Genomic DNA, 27865 nt, shown 5'->3' with positions numbered 1-27865 from the left:
TGAATGGGGCAAAAGGGGGGCGGGGGATTTGAACTGTTATATTTTTAAAAACATTTTTTTTACTTTTGGCCTGCTTCAATAGTTTCCATAACTCTGCAAAGGAATACATGGATTTCGTCTGTGCTGCCCAAATGATGAACTTCCAGAAGGGTAATAAAGTTTGACAGTGGTTTATTCTACGCGTTTCAAGGTTTTTTGAACCTCTTCTTCAGGAAATACCACATGAAGCATACACAGGTGATGCATTAAGTACACACAGATTTAAAAAAAATGAGCTCCAGTCAGATGACAGATGCCAAAGCTCATAGTTAGCAGACAGTATAAATATTCATAGTAAGAGTTAGAAGCTGTTCTTATATTCACATGTCTATTATAATTTCACAGGTTGTTGAGCAAAAGGAAAACAATAAGGAAAAATAAAAAAACACATATATACTGAGCAAGAAAAGCAAATCTCGGACACGAACTCCTAGAGATCTGCCTCAGCTTCCTCCTGCTCTGCCGCCCGACAATCAGACCACTCGGCTATACTAACAAGCTCCTGCAAGCGGATCCGATGTGGAAGAGACATAGGATGAAATAAACCATTAGATAAACATTAAATTGTAAGGATCTAAATTTTAATCAATTAAAAATAAATGTTTTATTAATAAAAAAATAATATCCATTTTTTTTAAATCTCAGGTTCGGCTTATTATAAAAAAAGGGAATCACTCATCTGTAAAAGCTCAGTGGCAGAGTGGGAAGGACGATGTGCTCCACACCTGCAATATTGTGCACACGCTCAGGATCGCACCGCAGGAGGAGCACACGGCGCTTCTCCCAATACCACACGGCTGTTACATCTCCCGCACAGAGTCAGATTATACAGCGACCGGTGTAAGTCACGTCCCAAAGTTTAAAAACTCACTCCTTCAGCAGCGTTATTAACACCTCCTGAGGATAGCAAGTCATGTCAAGGGAAGATTTCTTTAGGACAAAGGAATGATTGGTTCTATATAAATATTTCTGAGAGGAATATTAACAAACTTAGAAAAATATATATATATACCAGTAATCATTTTTATAATTGTACTGGGGTCCAAAGACAGTCCGGAAAGAGAGGGTTAATGCTCTGTAGAACTACTATTTCTCTGAGTGGAGATAGAGTAGAAAAAAATTGATAAAACAGTGTTTCGGGCTTTCCCTTACCCGCTCTGCGGGAAAAAGAGAGAGTTAAGCTCTATATGTAATTATGGTGTAAAATGTATCAGGAAGGACCAAGAACACCTAACAAGGGGGACAAATACTTGGCGTTACTCATCCCATTTTCTAACCGCAGCACCATCGGTTTAATCCTATTACTGTGGAGCGCTTATAGTTAATAAGTCTCTAAATTTAAAGGGCTTACTAGACATAAAGGCGTATGATGGAAATAATTATATTAAAAACACATTAAAAATACTTCCCTTATAAAACATGAATAAAATCTTTTATAACAATTAAATAATCATCAGGTATTTCATGGTGAAATTCCTTATAAACTCCCATAGAAAAATAAATATCAAAGGGCATCCATAAATATTAAAAAATATAAATAAATACATATAACAACCTCCATTAATAAATTAAATAAAAACCTCTGTGATCTCATGAAGACAATGTGGTTTGAGGCTTCTTAATTTATAGATCCAATATACCTGTTTCCTGTTTAATTTCAGAATCCTATTTGGAATATGAGTAGGGATATGATCAATAGGAATAATTTGTAACTTATTAAAATCTTTATTATGAACTAAGGTATAATGTCTCAAAAGACCATGGGTAAGAAGTAGAGATGAGCGACTTTGCCTTTTTTCGGGTCGAGTCGGGTTTCACGAAACCCGACTTTCGCAAAAGTCGGGTCGAACGAAATCGGCCGATTATTGTGAAAAGTCGAAGGCCGACTGAAACACGAGACCCAATGTAAGTCAATGGGGAAGTAAAGTGGGCAGGGAGTGGAGGACAGGAAACACACCTACAGTGCCCATTTTAATGCCAAAAACAACAATTCTTATTCCTTAAGCTTGTCAACCTTAATTTACTTCATAATAATAGTTAGGCATTGAAAACTGGGGGTTATTTGGCTAAAGTTGTGGGGGGGTAGTGCTGGCTCCAGATTTTCGTGGGCCCAGGGCCAAAGAGTGTCACTGGGCTCCTTTAACACATGCCACAATTCATGATCCTCTGATACGGCAGAGAAATAGCGGTACAGTACTATGAAAAATACTTCACTTCTTAAATCTGTTGACCGATATCCATTTTAAATTCTCCAACAGCTCCAAAAACAGACAGTATATTCCTCCATACAGTATTATGGCCACCACATAGTGCGTCATACAGAGTAATGAGGCCCATATATTTCTCCATACAGAATCATTGGTCCCATATAATGTTCGATACAGTATATGATGAGCTCCACATAATGCTACAGTATATGTTGTTCACCATGGATGAAGCTCCAGTGTCTTATGGGCCCAAATAATGCTCCATATATAATGGGCCCCATTTCTAATGCTCCAGTATATAATGGGCCCTGTAAATGCTGCTCCAGTGACTGATATCAACCTTTGGAATGCTCCAGTGTATGGTGGGCCCCAGACCATGCCCCCGTGGTCCGCGTCCAGCTTACTAGAGGGACACGCAAGGCTCTGGCATGCGAGATCGGCCAATAACAGGTCTGTCATGCCCTTACATGTCCGGGGCTGCACGCATGCTACAATGAAAGGACCAGCGTGTATCGCTTACAGGTGCGGATAACACGCTGAACCCCGTTAGTGATGGGGATCTGGGATTACAATTCTTCCCCGCGAACAAGCATTTCCCAGTAAGTGCAGGTCAACCGTAATTCTGGAATTAGGCCTAAACGGCATTCCAGAAAGAATATGAAAAAATGAAGTGCCCAAACCACAGGTGCTGTAGCTTGCTTAACAGCTGGGCTCCTCTGCTGAGTAGCACACAGTTCTTACATAAACAGGCGGCATAGCTTGGTTCACGGGTGGCCAACTCTGCTGAGTAGCATACACAGTTACTAGGCCCAAAGTATTAAGTGGTGTAAATGCAGTCAAAAACTGGTTCTTTCATAAACAGGCGGCATAGCTCGGTTCACGGGTGGGTTCCTCATCTGAGTAGCAGACACAGTTACTAGGCCCAAAGGGATTTTCAGGACAATATTAAAAAATTATTAGAAATACACACAGTGCAGCTCCTTCACAGGTGTAGTACACCGCTGGCTACCAGACACTGCTACTATGCCCTAAAACTGTCTATTATCATTGAAAACCATTATTAATGTGAAAAAAAGATGCGCTTTTGTTTAATGAAACGTTCTCGAACGGAAACTCGAACAGCCGAATTTTAATCAAAGTGTTGTAGTTCGACGAACGGATCTAACACCGCCCAAAACAGCTAGAATTTGAACTTGGCCAACAGTTCCACTCAAACACCACTCATCTGTAATCAGGAGGCAGACTCAGACGGTCTCAGGCACAGTATGGATTCGACAAGATTGCAGAAAGTTGAGAAAGGGTACAGTATCTCCGGATAACAGGTATATATAGCAGAGTTTAAACATTTAAAATCTCTGTGTTTATTTCCGGAGTACGACAAAGACACAGCCTCAGTATGGATTAGACAACAATCTAAAAAGTAACAAAAAGGAAATGTTTTTGAAGCGTACACCAGTATACACTGTTGGGGTATTTTTAAATCTTCATTTATATCTCAGTCTCAGTAAGACAGTCCAGACTCTCCGCAAGAGGAAACGAGATGGATAAAAGTACAGACATAAAGTCGAGTGATTGCAGAAATTTAGGAATTACTAATCACGGGAAAAACTCCCAGGAGAATTCTCAGAGGCGATGCTGACCCTCAATTACTTTGTGTGTGGAGACAGCGAAAACAGTTCTTTGTGAAGAAAGTGTTGCTGTATCGCAGTACCGTTGATCCCATCACCGTTACTCATCTCCATCAAATTTTGATCACAAGGAGAGATGCAGACATGGTCCTCACTGCCTATCATGATCTGTCAGGTAACTTTGGAGTGCAAAAGACAGAAGCCACAGGCTGTAGGCCATTCTATTGGATTGGCATGAGAGGGCACATTTAAAAATGTGCACTGGAATGTCACACGTCTGTGGGTAGGAAAACTGTGAAAGCTGATGATAAACCGGCACTGCATCTCATTGTGAGTCGACGTCCATAACAAATCGAAGCCATTGATCATCTGAAGATAGAGTCCAGCAGGACAGGGCATAGCTACGTCTTAACCATCATCTATCACTTCACCAAATTTGTAGTGGAAGTCCCAGTGAAGGATTTAACAGCCCAGACTACACAGCGGTGGAGCAGGGAGAGGTAAGTATTGCAAGTGCTGGGGCCCTGAGCCAGCAGGGGGGACCCATTCATGGGCGGCGGTACTGGCACAGGGCCCCTCATAGTATGCCAGTGTGACTGACAGCGGGTGTGCACCCCCACCATCAGAGACACTTGATTGTACTATGAGGGACCCTGTGCCAGTGCCGTCGCCCAAGAGTGTGCCCACCCACCTGTCCAGGGAAACGGCACTCGCACAGGTGCGTGCGCCAGGTGGTGACCCCGGCCCTGTGGGTGAGGCAGCCCAGTTAGGGAGGTGGAAAAAATGGCATATGTTGATGTTGGACATTCAGCAGCTGCAAATGGAGGAATTGGAGAAGTCCGAGGAAGAGGAGGACAAAAGCGAGCCATTTTTCTGGCAACCTATGTGTCAGCAGGGGAAGGTGGGACAAAATCCTTTGAAACCCATGCATGGTTCATTTTAATGAAGGTTAGATCATCAATATTTTGGGTCGACAGACGGGTCCTTTTTTCTGTCAGGATTGATCCAGTAGCACTGAAGACTCTTTCGGATAGCACACTAGCAGCAGGGCAAGCGAGCTCTAGTAAGGCATATTGTGCCAATTAAGGCCCGGGTGTCCAGTTTACAGGCCCAATAGTCAAAGGGGAATGACCAGTGAGGGAGAACATCGATATGGGAGAAGTAGTTTGTAACCATAGATGACAACTGCTGTCTCCTGTCACTTTCAATCGATGCAGTATTATCAGTCGTGTGAGCGGTACTTGAAAAATCAGTCCACAACATGGTCATGAAACCCCTGTCTCCAACGCCACTTTGGATGTGTGCACCACGAACACCTCTTCCATGTTGCACCCTACGGCTCGTGTGAGAACCATCACCGCTGCTGTGTGCTGGGAATGCCTTAAACAAACGGTTTACCAGAGTTGCTTGTTTGTTAGCCAATATTAGCTCTAGGTTCTCCTGTGGCATGATGTTTTGGAATTTGCCTTTATAGCGTGGATCCAGGATGCTGGACAACCAGTAGTCATCATCGTTCATCATTTTGGCAATGCGGGGGTCCCTTTTTAGGATCTGCAAGGCATAATCTGACATGTGGGCCAATGTTCCCGGTGTCAATGATGCACTGTGAGTGCTGGGTGGAGGAGCACTTTCTGGCAAATCCACTTCCCTCCAGTCATGCACAAACCCTGTACCTGACCTTGCCACGCCAAGATTTTCTCATGCCCCCTGAGAAGCATCCTCCTCCCCTAAATAATCATCCCCATCATCCTCGTCCTCCTTCTCTTCCTCTTCTTCCTCCACCTCGTCCAGGAGAGTTCCCTGAGCAGACAATGGCTGACTGTCATCAAGGCTTCCCTCCTCCTCTTCCTCCTCGGCTGCAGACGCCTGCTCCTTAATGTGCGTCAAAGTTTGCATGAGCAGACGCATAAGTGGGATGCTCATGCTTATGATGGCGTCGTCTGCGCTTACCAGCTGTGTGCATTTATCAAAACACTGAAGGACTTTACAGAGGTCTTTCAGCTTCGACCACTGCACACCAGACAACTCCATGTCTGCCCTCAAACTGCCTGCCCGTGTATCCTCCCACAAATGCATTACAGTCTCCCTCTGTTCGCACAGCCTCTCAACCATGTGCAGGGTGGAGTTCCACCTTGTTGCAACGTCGATAATTAAGCGGTGCTTGGGAAGGTGGAGCAATCGCTGCAGCTTCTGCATATGACTGGAGTGTACGGGCGACTGGCGAATGTGCGAGCACAGTCTTCGCACCTTATGGAGCAGGGCTGTTAACTCTGGAAAATTATTGAGGAAGCACTGCACCACCAGGTTCAAGGTGTGAGCCAGGCAAGGTATGTGTCTGAGTTTTGAAAGGGCTATGGCTGCCACAAAATTCCGGACGTATCGCTAACTACCTTGCCTGCCTCAAGATGTAGACTGCCCAGCCATGACTAAGTTTGTCGCTGCAAGTAGTCGGCCAGTACCTCCGCGGTGTGTCTGTTGTCGCCCAAACACATCATCTTCAACAAAGCCTGCTGACGCTTACCACTAGCTGTTCAATAGTGGGACACCTCGGGTGCAACACTGGCAGCTGCGGATGGAGTGCTCGTGCGACTGCGCTCTGTGGATGACCTTTCTCTTCTGGAGGAGGAGGAGGAGGGTCGAACGCCTACAGCCGTTTCCTATACCGTGGGCTAGGCAGCACTGTCCCACCGCAGCTGTCACCTGTGGACCCTGCATCCACCACATTAACCCAGTGCGCAGTGATGGACACGTAATGGCCCTGGCCATGCCTACTGGACCATGCATTTGTTGTGAGGTGCACCTTTCCACTCACTGATTGCTTGAGTGCGTGGACAATGCGGTCTTTCACATGCAGGTGGAGGGCTGGGATGGCTTTTCGAGAAAAGAAATGTTGACTGGGTATGTCATAGCGTGGTACTGCGTAGGCCATGAGCTTGCGGAAAGCTTCACTTTCAACCAACTGGTAGGGCATCATCTCTAACGAGATTAGTTTGACAATGTGGGCGTTCAAACACAGTGTACGCGGATGAGAGGATGAGTACTTTCTTGTCCTACTCAGAGTCTCTGGTAGGGTGAGCTGGACTTGAGAGCTGCATATGGTGGAACTAGCGGTGGACATGGCGGACTGAGAGAGGGTTGGTGATGGTGATGGTGTTGGTGGTCTTGCTGATGGCCTAGATTCAGTCTTTCGTAGCAATAACATAGTGATTCCCTGACTGCTTTGGCCTTGCGACGACACCTCAACATTGCTGCTGGTGGTGTGCTAACCGGTGGGTTTACAGTGGGGGAAGCGATGTAGCGTTGCTGACTACCTTCATTTGGAGCAGGTGCACATGTGGTACGTGAGGTTTGGTATTTGGTCCACGCTTGCAAGTGCATGGTGGTTAAGTGTCTAAGCATGCAACTGGTATTCAAATTTCTCAGATTTTTCCCTCGGCTAAAGGTCTTTGCACACTTCTTACAGATAACCTTTGCCTGATCAATAGGATTTTGTTCAAAAAAGTGCCATACTGCACTCTTCCTACTGTGGAAGACATTGTGAAGCCTTGCACGCTGTGCTATTTTGACCGTCTGGCCAAGCTGTCATGCAACTCTTTTGGTTTTTGTAACCCGTTTTTGGACTGCTACGGGCCTGCCAGATAACAGCTGTTGCGATGTTGATGCCTGCTGCGGATCCTCCTCCTCCTCTTCTGAGCTATTGGCAGCGGCACCCTCTTCCCCCAATGGATGCCAATCTGGGTCAACAACTGGGTCATCCATCACCTCCTCTTCAATTTCATGTGCACCTTCCTCTGTGTAACCGTGTAAGGTGGTATAGTATGCGGGAAGGGGCACCTGAGTCTCATCAGGGTCAGATTCTGGCTCAGTACACTGCGAGGACAATGTAGTGCTCTGAGTGAATGTACCAGCAGAAAACTCTAGCAGTAGCTGTGCATCAGTGCACTCCATGTCAGATTCATCTTGGACTGGGGAATTCACGATTTGACTTGATAACCCAGGCATGGTATGTGAAAAGAGCTCCATGGAGAAATCTGTAGTGTGGCCTGCCGCATCCTTCACTTTTGGTAGGGGTGAAGGACACAAGGAAAGGTGTTGTTCCTGACCAGGAGCCTCCACAGATGACTCAGTGCTTTTATTTTTTGAAACTTCAGAAGAGGAGGCGATAGAGCTGGAGGCTGTGTCAGCAATGTAAGCCAAAACTTGTTACTGAAGCTCCGGCTTTAAAAGCGGTTTACCTACTCCCAGAAAAGGGAGCCTACGAGGCCTTGTGGAGCCAGACGATGAAGCAGGCTCAAGACCTCCTGCCTTAGGTGCTATTGTGCTTTTGCCACTACCTGCAGATGCAGCACCACCACCACCAGCTGGCAACCCCCGCCCACGTTCACGGCCTCTTCCACCATAATTCCTCATTTTTGGGAAAATGTACCCCAAATACCACCAGCTATATGGTACTGTAAAACAAGGTACAAGGTGTATATAGTATTGGGGAGAATTTGAATCTCCCTAGAGATTTTAGGAGGCTGAACTATTATCTCAGGCCCACTATAGATTACACCTCAATTTAACAGGCTGAAATTGGATGGTGTATGACAAAGTACAAGGTGTATATAGTATGGGGGAGAATTTGAATCTCCCTACAGATTTTAGGAGGCTGAACTATTATCTCAGGCCCACTATAGATTACACCTCAATTTAACAGGTTGAAATTGGATGGTGTATGACAAAGTACAAGGTGTATATAGTATTGGGGAGAATCTCCCTAGAGATGTTAGGAGGCTGACAATGATGCTCTCAGTCCAAGTATGGCGGCAGCAGGCAGCCTAATAAGCAGGACTGCTGCACACAAAAGTGTGGAAAAATGAACGCTTGGTAACTGTGCAGAAAAGAGGAAGAAAAGTATTTTTGCTTTTAAAAAAGCAGTTTGCACAGCAGTGTGAAAACAGCAATGCAGCTATCAGGGAGCCTTATAAGGCAGCCTAATAACCAACAGAGCGGATGCACAAAAAATAGAACCTCCCCTGTCACTGCACACAAAGTGTTGTGTTGTAAGTGGAAATCGCTACCAGCAGAAGCAGTTTTTGGGTTCTTCTTCCCTGGCTAATGCTCTCCCTTATTCAGAATCAGCAGCAGCAACCTCTCCCTCCCTATGCTAAGATCGGCAGAAGTAAGATGGCGGTCGGCGTGCACGCCCTTTTATAGCCCCTGTGACCCCACACAAAGCAAGCCAATCACTTGCATGCCCTTCTCAAAGATGGTGGTGACCGCTGCCCATGTCATCGCGTTGCCCACAGTGTGCGTCCTCCATGAGTGGCTGAAAAAGGGTGCTGGAAGCATCATTTGAAATGCGACTTTAGCAAAAGTCAGCGACTTATGAACTTGACAGACCCGTTTCGCTCAACTCTACCTATCGCATTATATTATGGGGAAGCATTATACCCCTATGGGGGAGCATTATACCCCTATGAGGGAGCATTATGGGGGTGCATAATACCCCTATGGGTTATATTATACCCCTATGGGGGTGCATTATACTGCTATATATGACTATGGGATGCATTATACAATTAGGGATGACTATGGGGCAATATGCAGAGACATGAGGCAGAATGCGTGGACACGTGGGGTCCAGAATGTGGGATATTACTATAGGGGCTAATTAAAGGATATTATTTTTGAGGTTACTGTTTTCAGTGTGGGGGAGGAGAGGTCCTGTTACTATGCATGGCGACATGGTCGCTTTTTTCATCTGGCGTAGTATAGAAGTTGGGCAAAAATCGGGGAATGTACTATAGATTACTGTGTTATTTTATGCAGAGACGAGTCCTGGCTGGAAGAAGTGATCGTGGTCTGAACTGGATGAAGAAGAGAAGCGAAGATGAAGGACTTTAACTAGAGATGTCACCGGTGAGTCAGTGTGTTACCTGTACACTGACACTATATACTGTATACTATATACATAGCTCCTGTGCATAATGTCACTAGTGATCACAGTATTACCTGTACACTGACACTATATACAGAGCTCCTGTGTATAATGTCAAAGGTGATCACTGCATTACCTGTACACGAACACTGTATACTAAAGTACAGATCCCCTGTGTATAATGGCATTAATACTGTGTTTTTATTTTATTAATGATCAGTATTGTAATATTCAATCACTATGTGGTGGTAATATGTGATCTGGTCATGATGTGGTGGTATTTGTTCCTTGTACATGCTATTATTCGGTCACTGTGGTGGTAATATATTGTCTAGTTATGTTGTGGTGGTATTTATTCCCTGTATGTGGTAATATTTGGTCACTATGTGGTGGTAATATGTGATCTGGTCATGGTGCGGTGGTATTTTTCCCTTGTATGTGATGTTAATGGTCATTTTAAGAAAATGATAAATAAAAATATACCTAAAATTGTATTGGATATTTTATCAATTGTTTAATAAGTTACAGTAGAGTAGAGCCTGGCCAGAAGAGACTACTTTGTCGTGGAGGGGGATTAAAAAATCTTTTGGCCAAAACAAAACCTGCTGGCTATGTACAGTATGTGATCTGGTGATGTATAATTGGTGAGGACATGGTGCAGAAGTGGAGTTTTTCCAAGAGAGGTTGGTGGGACCGTGGAAGGTCCGAGGGGTGGAGGTGGGGCTAGGGTGGAGCCTGGGCAGAGTTTCAAGGGGGCCCCCGAAAATTTTGCCCATATGGGGCCCCGAAATTCCTAATGGCAACCCTGCAGTGGAGACTCCCACCCAGGATCAGACAGCTGAACCTACAGCCAGAGCCATTTGTCAGGACTTCATTCGCATATATGGATGCCCAAAGTGAATTCACTACGACCCAGGGTCCTGCTTCCAGGGGCAAGTGACGAACAAACTGTACTGCATCCATGGAATCAAAAAATCCCGAACCACACCATATCATCCACAGGGGAATGGGGCTTGTGAGCACGTCAACCGAACCCTGTTGCAAATGTTGCGGACCCTGGAAGAGGACAAGAAGATGAAGTGGCTCGAATTTGCCTCTAAGTTGTTGTGGGTTTGCAATAATTGTTTCCATGCGACTGCTAGTTACACCTCTTACATGCTACTGTTTGGCGGAGAGACCACTGAACTGGAGCTGGAGGCAGAGGATTCCTGTTCGGGCAGTAGTCCTAGTGCCAGGAGCTGAGAACACAGTCACAGATTTCAGACGGTAAGGAAGCTTGTTGAGCAGAAGCTTCAGGAAGTGGAACATTCAAGTCGATCCTCGATGTCAGATGGACCACTTCAGCCAGGGGACCATGTGTTGATGCCGGTCAAACGACCCGGAAACAAGCTGCATCATCATTGGGAGGCGGTACTCTACCGAGTGGTGAGGAAGAATCACCTGAAAAACCCAGTCTATGAGGTTAGACCTGAAGGGGATGATGCCACCTCAGGTGTTGCACAGGAATATGCTGTGACCCTGCTCTTCTGAACCAGAAGACCATACGAGGCAGGGGCCCCAACTGAAGTGGCTGAGGTCCACAATGGGCAGTCTTAGAGGAAGAAGAATAATGGTTAACAAGGTCAAAACAAACACAGAGTCGACTTACCACACCCAGTGCTTGAGTCTCCAAGTACCCCAAATGCGCCTCTGCAGGAAGAGCTCCTCAGGACTGAGCGAGCCAATGCCGGGATTACCTCTAACCAGTATGCTCAGGATGAATTTGTTTGATCCCAGAAGACCCAGGAATGCACGCAATTGTTGGCTGACATCGGCCTACCTGTGGGGAAACCTCAAACTCAAAAGAATTCACTCACCCAAGGACAGGCGAGCAAAAAGGGGGGAAGTAACAAAGTGATGAGACCACTGGAAAATTAGTGCAAGATGTGCCATTAATGAGGAAAGACTGCTATCTGCTGGCCAGCCAAAATCAAGCGGAACCAAAGTGCGCTAGAAGATTTGCAGGATTAAGGACCTTGCAGGGCCGGACTGGCCATCTTGCCATTCTGGCAAATGGCAGAAGGGCCTGTCTGGTTGTGGGCTGCCTTATCTGCTATGTTACTAACAGAATCGGCTTCCTCAAGATGCGCATACTTTTAACAGTTGTGACGGAGCACAAAGTCACTGGCTTCGTCACTTACCCCAGCCAGCTGTGGGCGTCCCTTCTATCTTCGGTCTGCTTGGGTCCGGCACTAAGCAAGGAACATTGGCGGTGCAAAGATGTCACTGCATCATGCCATCAGAATCCACTGCGAGAATGGATAGAAGAAGAGACAGACACTGCGGAGGATGAGGAATCTCGATTAGGTGAGTATAGGCATTGTTTTTTCTTTTTTGGGAGCTCTGGGGTACAATCGCACTATATAGGGTGCTGACAGTTGGACCATCATAGTATATAAGGGTCTGTATGATTCATCCATGAGGTCGAGACTGGGGACAAGGTCTATGTGAATGCCGGGTCCTTTAGTTTTGACGGTCCTTTTCAGGAATGGGACCTAGTGACATTTAGTAAAGAACAAGGGCCCCGTGGACAGTATGCTGTGGCGGTGAAAATGGTCTCCAGCATCAAAGAGAGACAGGCACAGGAAGCGCAGTATTGCGTGCAGCCGTCTGCAATGATCGTAGTCCCTACAGAAAGTCAGAGGCGCCCTTAAAGAGGTGGCCACAATCGAGTCACGGGAGTAGGAAGCTCCAGGTACCATGAATCAGCCGCTGACAGAGGAAAGGAGCAGGAGAAAGAGCGGAGAGTTCTCCTCCAGCGGGTCTTCAGGCAACACCTTTATAATAATTCAGGACCAGAATGCGGCCCATTATTCCAGTCGCAAGTAGAGCAAGGAGTGAAGGCAGCCCCTAAAATGAACTGGATGTGCTAGTTGCATGGATTGAAGTGCAGGAGAGACTGTTTCGTATCTGTGAAAGGGTAGTGAACCCTGGGCGGGACCAGGACTTGGTGTCAGTGGTGGCCAGTATGGTCACAGTTGAAGGACTGTTGTTTGTTTTTCTTCTACCCTTTATCCAAGTTTATTTGTGCACGTTTGCACACCCCCTGCTGGATTACGGGACTAAAACCTGAAGGGGTTAATCACCCTTGGAAACAGTAATGGACTGTGTGTGGCTGCTTTATGTACTGGACTGTTTTAACCCTGAACTTTTCCTGTTTTAACCCTGTACTGTCCTCTGATAAAAGCAGCCCACTTGTTTTGTTAAGGGTCCGTACTCTGCTAAAGGAGGAAGGGGGGAAAATCTGAACAGGAGGACCCGAGGAGCAAGTCAGGTCAGGACTATATGTACTGTTGTTGTTAAAGGGAACCTGTCACCCCCCAGGGCGTTTTTCAGTTAAAGAGCCACCTTCAGCAGCACTAAGGCTGCATTCTGTGAAGGTGGCTCTTCTTTTTCGGATCCCCAGTAATGCCAAAATATTGACTTTTATAATTAGCTCCTCATACCTGTAATGTGTCCCACAGGTATGATGTGTCCCCCTCTATCAGCCGCCTACCATCCGTCAATCATGCCTGTGCGGCACCTCGGCGCCGCCCACCATCTGTCCATCATGATGCCCTGTGTATCGCTGCCTCCTCTTGATTTGAATCCCGGCGCCTGCGCTGTGACAAGTGTTCTTGGGCATGCGCAGTGCGCGCTGCCCGAGAACGACATCAGGCTATTGCGTCTGCGCGTTGTGGAGGCCCCAGCCCCGCAGTGTGAATATGTCATAACACATTGCAGGGCGGGATCTGGGGCCTCCACAACGCGTAGGCGCTAAATAGCCTGATATCGGTTCTAGGGCAGCGCGCACTACGCATGCCCGAGAACGCTTGTCACAGCGCAGGCGTCAGGATTCACATCAAGAGGAGGCAGCAACGCACGGGGCATCATGATGGACTGATGGTGGGTGGCGGGCGCCGCTCAGGCATGATTGACGGATGGTAGGTGGCTGATATATGGGACACATCATACCTATGGGACACATTACAGGTAAGAGGAGCTAATTATAAAAGTCAATATTTTGGCATTACTGGGGGTCACAAAAAGAAGATCCACCTTCACAGAATGCAGCCTTTGTGCTGCTGAAGGTGGCTCTTTAACTGAAAAACGCCCCTGGGGGGTGACAGGTTCCCTTTAAGATGGGTCCCAGCAGCCAGGAGACCGAGGTCAGTCGGACCCACACTAAAGGAACTTGAATTCTTTTGTTGGGGGGCTCCAACAAAGTGGAGCCAGGGTCACGTTTGACCCTCAGCAGCATTGGACATAGGCTGTACTAACTGTATATATGTTTAAAAAAAATTCTAACAGTTTTAAGCTTACAGGTGCCGCCATGTTCAGGGATGACCATATTTTAGGAGGGAGGAGTGTAAGGAGGTGGCGGGGACCCTCACATTCCTCCTCTCCCCTGGATGCTATTCACATGGTTACGTGCGGCACCTCATTATTCACTAACGTTATTATACTTGTTATGTACTGTAATGTGATGTACTGTATCTGTCATGTACGATGTATAGGCTCAGGGCCAGGATAGGATCTTAGATAGTATAGGACCGTAGGGGGATTAGAATAGAGGGGGTCATCATAGAGAAAAGGAATAGAATAAAATAGATTAGGAGTGTTAGTTAGGTACAGTTAGCATAGAGGTTTGTCAGTAGGGTGGAGTCAGAGTTGAGCAGGGCAGAGCATAGGGATATAGTCAGGACACTTCCTGGATAGGCAGCAGAGCCCGGGCAGCCTTGCCTAGGGCAAGGTGCAAGGAGCAGTGAAGGAGACAGGACAAGGGGATGGCAAGGAGTTGGTGACACTGAAGGCATTGGATAACACCCGAGCATGCTTGGATCAGACATTATCCGAGCATGTTCGCTCATCACTAAAAACCATATATGATAACTTGACTTACAAGTTTAATTCATTCTGTGGACGAGCTCTTAACTTAATTTGCTTGTATGTCAAATTAAATTTCCCCATTAAAATGAAATGAAATGCAATTAATCTGTTCCAGCCCCCCAAAAACCACACCATTTATCATAGAATCGTAGAGTTGGAAGGGACCTCCTGGGCCATCTGGTCCAACCCCCTGCTCAAAGCAGGATTCGCTAAATCATCCCAGTCAGATGTCTGTCCAGCCTCTGTTTGAAGACTTCCATTGAAAGAGAACTCACCACTTCTCGTGGCAGCCTGTTCCACTCATTGATCACTCTAACTGTCAAAAAGTTTTTTCTAATATCTAATCTGTGTCTCCTCCCATTCAGTTTCATCCCATTGCTTCTAGTCTTTCCTTGTGCAAATGAGAATAAAGTTGATCCTTCTACAATGTGACAGCCCTTTAGATATTTGTAGACAGCTATTAAGTCTCCTCTCAGTCTTCTCTTTTGCAAACTAAACATTCCCAAATCCTGCAACCTTTTTTCATAAGACAGGGTTTGCAGTCCGGTCACCATTCTGGTCGCTCTTTTCTGAACTTGCTCCAGTTTGTTGATGTCTTTTTTAAAATGTGGTGCCCAAAACTGGACACAATATTCCAGATGAGGTCTGACCAAAGAGGAGTAGAGGGAAATAATGACTTCATGTGATCTAGACTGTATGATTCTGTTAATACATCCTAGAATTGCATTTGCCTTTTTTGCTGCTGCATCACACTGTTGACTCATATTCAGTCTGTGATCTATTAGTATACCCAAGTCTTTTTCACATGTGCTGTCACTTAGCCTTATTCCTCCCATTCTATATATGCTTTTATCATTTTTATTGCCCAGATGTAGTACTTTGCATTTCTCCCTGTTAAAAACCATTCTGTTAGTTGCTGCCCACTTCTCCAGTTTATTTATATCTTTTTGAATTCTCTCTCTCTTCTCTAGTATTAGCTATCCCTCCTAGCTTTGTGTCATCAGCAAATTTAATCAGTTTACCCTCAATTCCTTCATCTAAATCGTTGATAAAGATGTTGAACAATACAGGGCCCAGGACAGAGCCCTGTGGTACCCCACTTGAGACATTCTTCCAACTGGATGTGCAGCCATTTACGACCACTCTTTGGGTCCGATCACTAAGCCAGTTATGAATCCACCTAACAGTTGCCTTGTCCATTCCATACTTAGTCATTTTTTCAATAAGGATTGTATGAGAGACTTTGTCAAATGCTTTGCTGAAGTCAAGATATACTATATCTACAGCATTTCCTTGATCCACCCAATCAGTAATACCGTCATAGAAGGAAATTAAGTTAGTCTGACATGACTTATTAGTTACAAACCCATGCTGACTCTGTTTAATCACTTCATTCTTATCCAGGTATTTACATACATGTTGTTTAATAATTTGTTCAAAGATCTTTCCTGGTATAGAGGTCAGACTCACCGGCCTATAGTTGCCTGGGTCCACCTTCTTCCCCTTTTTGAAGATAGGAACAACATTTGCTCTTCTCCAGTCTTCTGGCACTTCTCCTGTTCTCCAAGAATTTTCAAAGATTATGGAGAGGGGTTCAAAATTTTCTTCTGCTATCTCCTTCAGTACTCTGGGGTGTAATTCATCTGGACCTGGAGACTTGAATTCATTTAGGTTAGCTAAGTGTTTCCTCACTATCTTTCTGTTTATAGATATCCTGGATTCTTCTATTCCCTTTATTAGGAGTTTTTAAAAAAGATTCATTAACAGCAAAATTAGCAGAAGAATGAACCAAAAAAATAACCATTATCCTATGAACAGCCCCATGTCAAATACACGCAGCATGCAGTGCTTAAAATAGAGTCCACCTCAGGAAAATGGCAACGTTGGTAATACGAAAAACCTGTGTGCAGCAAAAGATGGTAAGGTCCTGAATCACAAGAAAAGATAAAAAGAACTGACAGGGCAACTCACTTTTTTAGGACCCATAGTTGAAGAATGAAGCAACGACAGAGCTGCTTGCACGGCAGGGTAATTACGAGGTGAGTGGTGTAAGCTCGCTCGATTGTATCTCAGATCTCGGCTCACATCATAAAGCAAAAATTGACAGAGCGACGGCTCGCATCTCGCAAAATTCATAAGTCGATGCACTCGTTAGTCAAGGTATTACTATAATGTACTGCTTTTTATAAATTTTATAGAAAACAGCAACTGCTTCTGTTATTTAGCCTTAACCCAGAGGCTTGTCTAGGGGAGGGCAGAAGGGGTATCTGCCCCGGTTCAGCCGGCATGGGAACACCATTGAGCCGACTCATCCGGCAGTCCGAGGAGATTTCTTGGAGGTTGCATTATGGGCCAGGCAGACTATGAGTCGGCTGTTCTCTGAGACGGATGTCAAGCTCAGAGAAGATGAAGTGCGCCGTATCCCAGTGATCAATTGTACTTGCATTTTTCAGACGGACTGAGCACAATTGAAGTCCTGACCACCAGGATATGGCGATGTCAGCAGCGTGATCAAGTCTTGTGATCACCCTGTTGACGTCATTCGACGGCGCCTCAGAGGCGCAAACAGCATCGGTGCTAAGTGCTCCAACTGAACTGAAGAAACTGACAATTTATTGTAATGGGGTTGGGTAGATTTGAATACACAGCTTGGGGGGCAAGGAAGGGATGTATGTGTATACAATATGGGGAGAGGGAAAAGTCTGAGACAGCAAATAAACCCTAACTAAAGTCTACTAAAATATAACCTTTATTGAAAAATTATATAATAATAAGATTAAAGTGCAATTAGAAATACAATAGTTGCTGATAGTAGAGGGATAAATTTAGCCAGACCATTAGCCAGCAGGATAGGTATACTGTATAAAGCAGTAGAGCTATCACTACTGGGATACAATTTCCCAGGTCCTGGAATATAAGGTATTTATCTGGCCAATGGGATACAATTATCCAGATTTAGAGACAATGTATCAGTGACCATTCACTTACAGGATATAACTACACAGATTTAAGAGATAGAGGACTAAATAATAGTGTTATTAACAAGTCTCTACAGGGATATAGTTACCCAGGACAAAGCTCAACCTCTCTCTGTAGTGTTGCATATTGGTAATCGATGGTAATTGGTAATGCCAACTTGTCAGTTGTTAAGTGCGGAGACTGATCGGAATACTGACCGGCATGTTATAGCTCGTATTTAACTACTGCCCTCTGCTGCTCACAAACACTTGCCAACATATGTAATGTGGGGTTCCAGAGTATGGTCACGTCGCACACCAGTGTGTGAACTGGCACTTGCAAGAGCTGCAGAAGCACTGCTAGATCGGCGGCAGCTGTAGCTGACTTGTGGAAATGAGGCGTTCCTTCACAAGTCGCTCAGGCAAATCGGGGTGTTATGCCTGTGTGGTAACTCACTTGGGAAAATAGGTTATACACTAAATAGCTGCAACTGACCCTGATGGTTCTTGTACAGAATAGATCTCTTGGCACCGCAGTCCCTAGTGGTGCCTACGGGGCAGAGCTAGCCTAACCACAGACTAGTGGATGGCAACTTGGACCTATCTGCCTAAAAGGCTGTCGAATTGCTTCACGTTCCTTCTAAAGAACTGGAGGGCAGAGCAGAATGTGAATTCAAGTAGTTATTCCTTCCAGATTAAATATTAGAACATCCATGGTACAATATTAAAAACATGTTCATTCTGACGCGTTTCTGGCTGAAGACCTTAGTCGTAAAATAATCTTGTACCATGAATGTACTAATTTTTAACCTGGATGGAATAAAGGTGACTTGAATTGGCATTTGCACCAGTCAAATTTTGTTTAAATGCAGATTGCACATTTTCTGTTAGTACAATAAACCTCATTTGAATCCAGAAATATAACTGAGTCCATCAGTTATTAGATATATGAAACTGAAATAGCTGTTGCAAAAACCAAAATTGTTATGAAGAAAAAAGGCTAACATTAATAGGGGTGCCCAAACTTTAACATATGACTGTATATACAAAGCGCTATGTGAGGACTGATATTGAATATAGAGAGGATATGTGGGGGCTCATACTATACATAGAGAGGCTAGGTGGGTTCTTACAATGTATGTGGAGGGGCTATGTAAGGGCTCATACTGTATGTAGGAAGCTAGGTGTGAGCTCTTACAGTATATAGAGGTATAAAGGGGGCTGTATATGGGTTCATATGGTATGTAGGGGGTGTCAGCATATTTAATTCTACTCAATATTAAGTTATACAATTATTATTAATATAAAATAATAATTGTAATTAATATGTTATGGTCTCTCATATAGCCCCTTGGGAAAATAGCCCAATCCTTGTATATAGTAACATTGTCTATAGTGTCCTCCCCTATTTACTGGCCATTTATCCTACAGTAGCATGTCCGCCTCCACATCCAACCATCCATATAATCTAATCTTCTGTAATACTGGGATATATGGGTTATTATTGTTGATTTATCACTGTTCACATCAGTGGAAACTACTCCGGAATTACAATGTATGGTAATAATGACATTGTGGCATTTTTTGAAAGTTTTAAGAGGTCAAGATGGATAATTAGAGTCAATTTCATTTATATGGTAATGAATGGGTTGTATGGCCTGCTCAGGTCTCTTTAAATAACTGCTGCTCCTGCTGCTGATGTCACGGAATGTTGAGGTTTCTGGCTCCGCCCCCTTGCCTTATGACATCACACACATTGTGTATGGAGCTGCAGAGCCAACATTCCGTCTGACAGTTGCAGACGGTGGAGAGAGCGGTAAGTCGGCTCTATGTCATCTCTTGTTGTGTCCTTCGTTCTCTTCTATCATCTATTTCTCATTTATTATTTATTCATTATGGAGTCTTTATTCTATATAATACAAGCAGGTCCAAAATAATTAGTGAACCCCTCAGATTAGGAGCTGTCCAAGCATTACAGCTCTTCCACCAATAGTAAAGGGAGATATATAGGGTGTGACGGGATTTATCATCAAGCCCAGAAATGACAGCGATTTACCGATTATCCATCACATGATTCTGGCTTCTGACTTTCTTGCTCATCAGCTCCATAGATTAGTTATAATTGAGAGAATCCCCTCAGCCAGAACTGGAACATGACGACTTCTCGATTTTTAGGCCATGTATTGTTAGAGAATCATCCAAATCTGGGAGATTAACGTTATATCCTGTAAAGGGAACACGTGTAACATGAAGATAACTATGTAATTGTCGGATGTTATTGAGACATATAGTAATATACAGTCCAGATCAAAAATATAAATCCAACCAATATTGGGAAATCCTTGTACAACACCGATGTATATACATATTAGCTCCATATGCAGTGAAGCAAGTCAAATCTTCCCCCACACTGGAGGATTCATATCGTTTGATCTCTAGTATATTGGGCAATGCACTTCAATAGAAGGGAGGTTCTTGGCTCCGCCCACATTAGCTCTTATTTGTCATTTCACGTTATGTTTTGGTGGTTAGTTTTGCCCCCATAAGCTACTACTTGTGATATCACCAAATGTTTTGGTTGTTGGCGTCACCTCCATTAGCTTCTACTTGTGATGTCACTATTGAGGATAGTAGCCCTTCAGAAGGCAATGGCGCTTGACTGCCTGTTAACAGTTGAAGGGGGCACTTGCGTTGTTATAGGTGAGCAATGCTGCTCCTAGAAGATGCACATGATTCAATAATGGATAAAGTAAAGGAGCTGCAGCAAAAAGCTGGCGATATATCCAAGGAGGGATGGAATCCCTTTTTCTGGATGGGGTCTATCAGAGTTGGGTTAAATAATATACTCTCAACTTTTCAAAAGCCCACACAGTATTGGTAGTGATAGGATTGATTGTATTGAGCTTGATAGCCTCGAAATTATTAATGTGCAGGAAATTAATTATATATTGGAGCCACTGGAAGACACAGGCGGAAAAGGGACACTGTGCATGAACAATATATGGATCCTTTGCAGCCCAATAACTCATCATAGCGCCCAATTTCATCTGCTTTGGAGGTGGAAATGGGTCCCCTTACCTCTTGGCCCATGGGCAGTTGCAGAATTTGCACCAATAACATGTCCAACCCTGTCCACCCCTGAATGGAACCACAGCTACAGAGGTGACCGTCTGATAGCCTAGCTCGACTACCCACATCTCCTGAAGACCCTTTCAGCTTTTTGAGACTTGGGTGGAGGACATCATCTCTGAAAATAGGGTCCCACAGCTGCACCCCAACAGTTTGAGCAGACACTCCTAAATGAGTAAATAGCCTGAGATCAGAAGGGGGCGCATAGCCCCTCACTGTGTCACTGAGGATGATAGCATTCTCCAGGGATTACTCTGGACTGTTTCTTGTGGTGGGATGCAGGTCTGGACAGCTGTCGTCATCCTATTAGATAGATAAGAATTAATGTATGTGTGTTTATGCTTTAAAGGTAATCTGTCACCCCCCGAGACGTATATGACCTATTAATATGGGCATACAGGTAATAGAAATGTTACGCTAGACCTACCTGTATGACTCATATTAATGGTCTTGTGGATATATTATGTCTTTATGCCAAAGATCAGCTCAATAACTCATCATAATGCACAATTGTATCTGCTTTGGAGGTGGAAATGGGTCCCCTTACCTCTTGGCCCGTGTGCAATTTCACAATTTGTACCAATAACATGTCCACCCCTGAATAGTACCATAGGAAGGATGACTGCAGCTACAGAGGTGAACGTCTGATAGCCTAGCTCGACTACCCACCTCTCCTGAAGACCCTTTCAGCTTTTTGAGACTTGGGTGGAGGACATCATCTCTGAAAATAGGGTCCCACAGCTGCACCCCAACAGTTTGAGCAGACACTCCTAGATGAGTAAATAGCCTGAGATCAGAAGGGGGCGCATAGCCCCTCACTGTGTCACTGAGGATGATAGCATTCTCCAGGGATTACTCTGGACTGTTTCTTGTGGTGGGATGCAGGTCTGGACGGCTGTCGTCATCATATTATATATATTAATTCTTATCTATGTGTGTTTATGCTTTAAAGGTAATCTGTCACCCCCCGAGACGTATATGACCTATTAATATGGGCATGCAGGTAATAGAAATGTTACGCTAGACCTACCTGTATGCCTCATATTAATGGTCTTGTGGATATATTATGTCTTTATGCTAAAGATCAGCCCAATAACTCATCATAATGCACAATTTTATCTGCTTTGGAGGTGGAAATGGGTCCCCTTACCTCTTGGCCCGTGGGCAATTTCACAATTTGTACCAATAACATGCCCATCCTTGTCCACCCCTGAATAGTACCATAGGAAAGATGACTACAGCTACAGAGGTGACCGTCTGATAGCCTAGCTCGACTACCCACCTCTCCTGAAGACCCTTTCAGCTTTTTGAGACTTGGGTGGAGGACATCATCTCTGAAAATAGGGTCCCACAGCTGTACCCCAACAGTTTGAGCAGACACTCCTAGATGAGTAAACAGCCTGAGATCAGAAGGGGGCGCATAGCCCCTCACTGTGTCACTGAGGATGATAGCATTCTCCAGGGATTACTCTGGACTGTTTCTTGTGGTGGGATGCAGGTCTGGACAGCTGTCGTCATCCTATTAGATAAATAAGAATTAATATATGTGTGTTTATGCTTTAAAGGTAATCTGTCACCCCCCGAGACGTATATGACCTATTAATATGGGCATACAGGTAATAGAAATGTTACGCTAGACCTACCTGTGTGCCTCATATTAATGGTCTTGTGGATATATTATGTCTTTATGCTAAAGATCAGCCCAATAACTCATCATAATGCACAATTTTATCTGCTTTGGAGGTGGAAATGGGTCCCCTTACCTCTTGGCCCGTGTGCAATTTCACAATTTGTACCAATAATATGTCCACCCCTGAATAGTACCATAGGAAGGATGACTGCAGCTACAGAGGTGACCGTCTGATAGCCTAGCTCGACTACCCACCTCTCCTGAAGACCCTTTCAGCTTTTTGAGACTTGGGTGGAGGACATCATCTCTGAAAATAGGGTCCCACAGCTGTACCCCAACAGTTTGAGCAGACACTCCTAAATGAGTAAATAGCCTGAGATCAGAAGGGGGCGCATAGCCCCTCACTGTGTCACTGAGGATGATAGCATTCTCCAGGGATTACTCTGGACTGTTTCTTGTGGTGGGATGCAGGTCTGGACGGCTGTCGTCATCATATTATATATATTAATTCTTATCTATGTGTATTTATGCTTTAAAGGTAATCTGTCACCCCCCCGAGACGTATATGACCTATTAATTTGGGCATACAGGTAATAGAAATGTTACACTAGTCCTACCTGTATGCCTCATATTAATGGTCTTGTTATGGAGAAATGTTACATTTTTTTTAAGTTAATGAGTTCTTCCAGGCACTGGGGCTTGCATTGCCTGGAAGAAATCCCTGCCTTCTCTCTTCATTGTAATACTAACCCCCTCTCATGCACGGCAGTTTTGGCCCTGGAATCCCACTCCTGCGCCCTGCACTCCCCCAGAAATACATATCTCATCCTCCCTTCTATGGGTACTGCACTCAGGGATCTTCTGCACAGGTACCGGCGCCTTCCGCTCCAGTAATCTCTGGTGTGCGCGCCGACAAGGTGCATGGCAGAGGCGCAGGATTCTGGGGCTATTACTGGCGCTGATGGGAGGAGGGTAATATTGTAATGAGGGGAGAGGGCAGGGATTTCTTCCAGGCAGAGAATGCCCCGGAGCCAGGAAGAAATCATTAACGTAAAGGCAGAATATAACATTTCTCCACAACAAGACCGTTAATATGAGGCATACAGGTAAGACTAGTACCTATTACCTGTGTGCCCATATTAGTAAGTCATATATGACCTTGGCGGGGGGGGTGACAGTTTCCTTTTAATATAGATTGACTGAATACTTAGATGAAATGGCAACTGTAGGTAGCCAGGAATGGATGTCTGACATCCCTTGATCTATGTAGACTAGCTACATACTTCATGTAGGCAGGGACAGGGCCGCCATCAGGGCATTACTGCCCTTACTACTGTATGGTGCCCGGTGAGCAGAAGCAAAGAGGGGGGGGTCGGACCTGCTTCAGTTCCTTAGATTGTGTGCAATACTCTTTGTTGTTTTTATATTATGTTTCTCTGATCTCACAAAATGACCTTATTTTCATTGTGTTATATGTTATTGTTATATGTGTTGTTTTTGTTTTGTCTGTTTTCTTTGTTTTCTCTTTTGTTATTGGCACTGTAATTTTGCACTTTATGTAATTGACCAAAGGATTTAACTAAATGACTCTTATGAAAATAGATTTAGTTAGCAAAATATTTAGTGGGAATGTGTTATGAAGCTTTTATGTTTTGGGCATTGTCCACTCTCTAGTTATTATTATTAACCAATGAGTATATTATTATTATTTATTATTATAGCACCATTTATTCCATGGCGCTTTACATGTGAGGAGGGGTATACATAATAAAAACAAGTAGAATAATCTTAAACAATACAAGTCACAACTGGCACAGGAGGAGCGAGGACCCTGCCCGCGAGGGCTCACAATCTACAATTATATGAGATGATTAAAAGGCATTTAGTGCAGAAATTCAGCATAGCCTATATTTCTATTTCCCATATTTCATATTTGTTGCTGTAATTCAAGAAAGGCCATATTAGTAAGAGCCCTATCATCTCAAACACATTCGTGACCAATAACCAGAACATGGCCAATCCTTTATAGTTAATAAAGTTTTGCAAGAATTCAGTTTAAAGTATGTAACCCCTTATATCATAAAATAATAAATAAACAGAAACGACTTTTCTAATAGACTGGCACTTCTAGAAGAGATCCCTTATTAGCAGTCACCTCATTATTATAACAATCAGGATTACAATGGGAGATAACAGAATCCACCATTCCCAGTAGGTAATGTCACAGCTCACCTCTTCCCCCTTCCTGCACAATGACATCTGCATGGAATGTCACTAAACGTAAGAACATGAATAGAAAACTCTCCCAAGGAAATAGAGTCCCCTATAACGTGTCATGATATATATACACATGTATATGTCCAATATCCATATCTCCAAACAGGCAAGAGAGCAGCTTCCATAAATGTTCAGGAAACAGCATACAATAATCTGCAATCAGAAATACAGATTATACAAAAGATTATAACAATAGTATCTCAATTAGTTTAAAAAATGTATGTGACACATTCCCTTAAAGAAAAATAAATAGAAAATATTCCTAATAAGATGATTGGATATTTTAAGAAACATTTAATAGGTTAGAGTAGAGTAGGGCCCTGCCAGAGGAGTCTACCTTGTCGTGGTGGCAGGCTTAAAAAATCCGTTGGTCAAAACAAAAGCTGATGGTTATGTATGTGATACGGTTCCATGGGAACAGTTACTGTGTGATTGGTGAGGATGGGGCAGAAGAGTTTTTCCAAGAGTGGGTGGTGGGACTGTGGAAAGTTTGATGGGTATAGGCGGGGCTTGAGTGGAGGCAGAACTGGGGTGGAGCCTGGATGGAGTTTCAAGGGAGCCCAAAAATTTTGCCAGTATGGGGCCCTGAAATTCCTTTTGGCAGCCCTGATCAGGAACATAGCTTACATAATATGTGATAGGTTCATTATCACAATGGTGAGATAATGTGAAAGAAATGATAACTCCATTGTCTTACCCTTGATCTTAGTATCTCTTGGTACATGTATCAGAGATAGAATAACTGTTGTTGCTTTGCGATAGTTCCTTCTCCCATTTTCCTTTATTTTCCCTTGTTTCCCCTTTTTTTTCCTTTTCTTTTCCTTTATTTTGTTTAACTCTATCTTGTATAATAATTAGCGATGCCGGATGAACCCGGTCGGATGGAGCGCAAGGAGAGGGGAATGTAGATTTACAATCTTCTTTTATTAATGTAGTCCAATGTGATTAGTAAAAGAAGATTCTAAATCTACACTCCCCTCTCTTTGCGCTCCGTCCGACCGGGTTCATTCAGCATCGCAACCTCCTTCCTCTTTGGAGGCACCCGGCTGGAGCTGCATTGATCTCCCCAGAGAAGGCACGGCTGGCGCTCCTCTGTGACCGTCATTGCCATTACCTGGATTGTATAATAATTGGGACATTTTCAATAAAAACAATTTGAACAGGATATAGAATATCTGCCTGGTAAAAAAATGCTTTTGTGACTCCTTTGTGAGCATCATGTGCTAGAGAAGAGCCGCGTCCGGCTGAACCAAGGTGCAGGGTGATGATGGACTTTATCTGGTCACTTCACATTCTTCATGGTGCCCATCAGGAGGTGGCCAGATGCTGTGATTTTTTTTCTCATGCTGAATTAGTATGAGATACAGAGTACGGCTCTGCTCTGCCCCATGGTGTAATATTGGGTCTAGCGCCATCTGATAAGACATCGGATAGTTCTCGACCATATCATATAGTTATGTGAACGAACTCTCATTGTAATAAACTCATTTTCTTTTCATTTGGAGCAGATGTGATCATGTTGGCTTATTATCCAAACCAGGAGCCTCCGCTCAGGGCCGTATTTAGAGTTTGTGCTGCCCTGGGCACTTTTAGTGCTGCCCCCCCATTGATGAGTATAAGTAATGCAGACACTGTCGTCAGGGACTTAGGCTACTGTCACATCAGCAATTTTTGCCATTCGCGGCAGATCCGGCAAATGCTGTACTTGCAGCAACGGAAAACAACGCTGCTAGCTGTGTTTTATTTGTTTCACTGGAAGTTCAAAACCGCAAGTGCAGCAGATGTTCGCAATTCCCACAGGGAATGAATGAGGCCGAACGCAGTGTGACCATAAGTGATCCGTTACGGGGCAGAGGCGGAAAAACTGCCGGCAAAAATCGCTGTGGCATCCATCGGACCGGACCGCCCCCGGGTGAGTGTAAGAAAACTTCTTTTTCTCATCTTTCAGGTTAGATCGGGGGTTTATCTGCAGCGTTATAGAATGCTGTAGATAAGCCCCTAAAGGCGGTGGCCGCATCTTACAGCAGCAAAACGAGGCGACAGGTTCCCTTCTATAGAGTAATATCAATGAATGAATATTGTTCTTAATATTATGTCACAATACCAGGATCTGGGGATCTTCTGAGGTCACGAGCTCTCTGATGCGATGTCGCTGCCTGTCTCACTGTCTTCCTCTTTGGACACTGCAGTGTGGTGGACAAGAAAGCATTAACTGGTTAACAGCAAGAAGTCTGGTGTCTATGTTCTAACAGAACTAGAAACTCTCCCCATCCCATGTCCAGCAGACATTGGAGGATTACTGGATGGATTTTACTATTCTATTACTGCCCAGTCTCTGAATAAGGCCTTATTCATACCTCCGTGTTTAACCCCTTTCTGCCATGTGACGTACTATCCCGTCCATGTGCCCTGGGACTTCATTCCCAGGGACGGGATAGTACGTCACAGCGATCAGCGGCGCCCACGTGGTGAGCGCCGCTGATCGCGGCCGGGTGTCAGCTGATTATCACAGCTGACACCCGGCACAATGTGTCAGGGGCGGTCATGGACCGCCCCCGACACGTTAACCCCTTGCACACCGCGATCAAACACGATCGCGGTGTACCGGGGGTTAAAGGGAAGCATCGGCAGGGAGGGGGCTCCCTCCGTGCTTCCCTGAGCCCCCCACACCAGCGCAATATGCAGCGCTGCTGCGGGGGGCTCCTTCCCTGCAGGTCCCCGAATCCAAGATGGCGACGGGGACCTTCGGGGGCCTGCAGGGAGCTGGCTTCCTCAGTGCCTGCAAAGCGCAGACATGAGGAAGTCTGCTTCAATGCCTGTGACAGATCGCTGATCTGTCACAGTGATCTGTGATGTGACAGATCAGCGATCTGTCACAGGACAGTGATGTCCCCCCTGGGACAATGAAATAAAGTTAAAAAAAAAAACGTGTAGAAATAATTTTAAAATATATCGCTAAATAAATTAAAAAAAAAATATATATATTCCCTAATAAATTCATTTTTTGGAAATAAAAAAAACAAAAACATTAAAAGTACACAAATTTGGTATCGCGGCGTCCATAACGACCCGCCCTATAAAACTGTCCCACTAGTTAACCCCTTTAGCGAACCCCTTAAAAAATAAAAATAAAAAACTAAGCAAAAAATAATGATTTATTATCATAC

At 44.5% G+C, this 27865-nt stretch overlaps 1 long non-coding RNA gene across 1 annotated transcript; it reads right to left on the bottom strand.

Annotated features, from left to right (window-relative positions):
* Nucleotides 1-217: 217 nt before the first annotated feature.
* Nucleotides 218-26863, bottom strand: LOC141047360 (uncharacterized). The gene is made up of 3 exons (XR_012219783.1): nucleotides 26803-26863; nucleotides 24770-24851; nucleotides 218-541 (listed from the first exon to the last, which is right to left on the bottom strand). It is a non-coding gene; the product is annotated as an uncharacterized lncRNA (long non-coding RNA).
* Between the last annotated feature and the right edge of the window lie 1002 nt (nucleotides 26864-27865).

This window comes from Dendrobates tinctorius, unplaced genomic scaffold (assembly GCF_039654945.1).
Source record: "Dendrobates tinctorius isolate UK_male_01 unplaced genomic scaffold, ASM3965494v1 ptg000126l, whole genome shotgun sequence".
Lineage (NCBI taxonomy): Eukaryota > Metazoa > Chordata > Amphibia > Anura > Dendrobatidae > Dendrobates > Dendrobates tinctorius.
The sequence above is the reverse complement of the archived record's forward strand: the minus strand, read 5'-3'. Positions and strand labels throughout refer to the sequence as shown.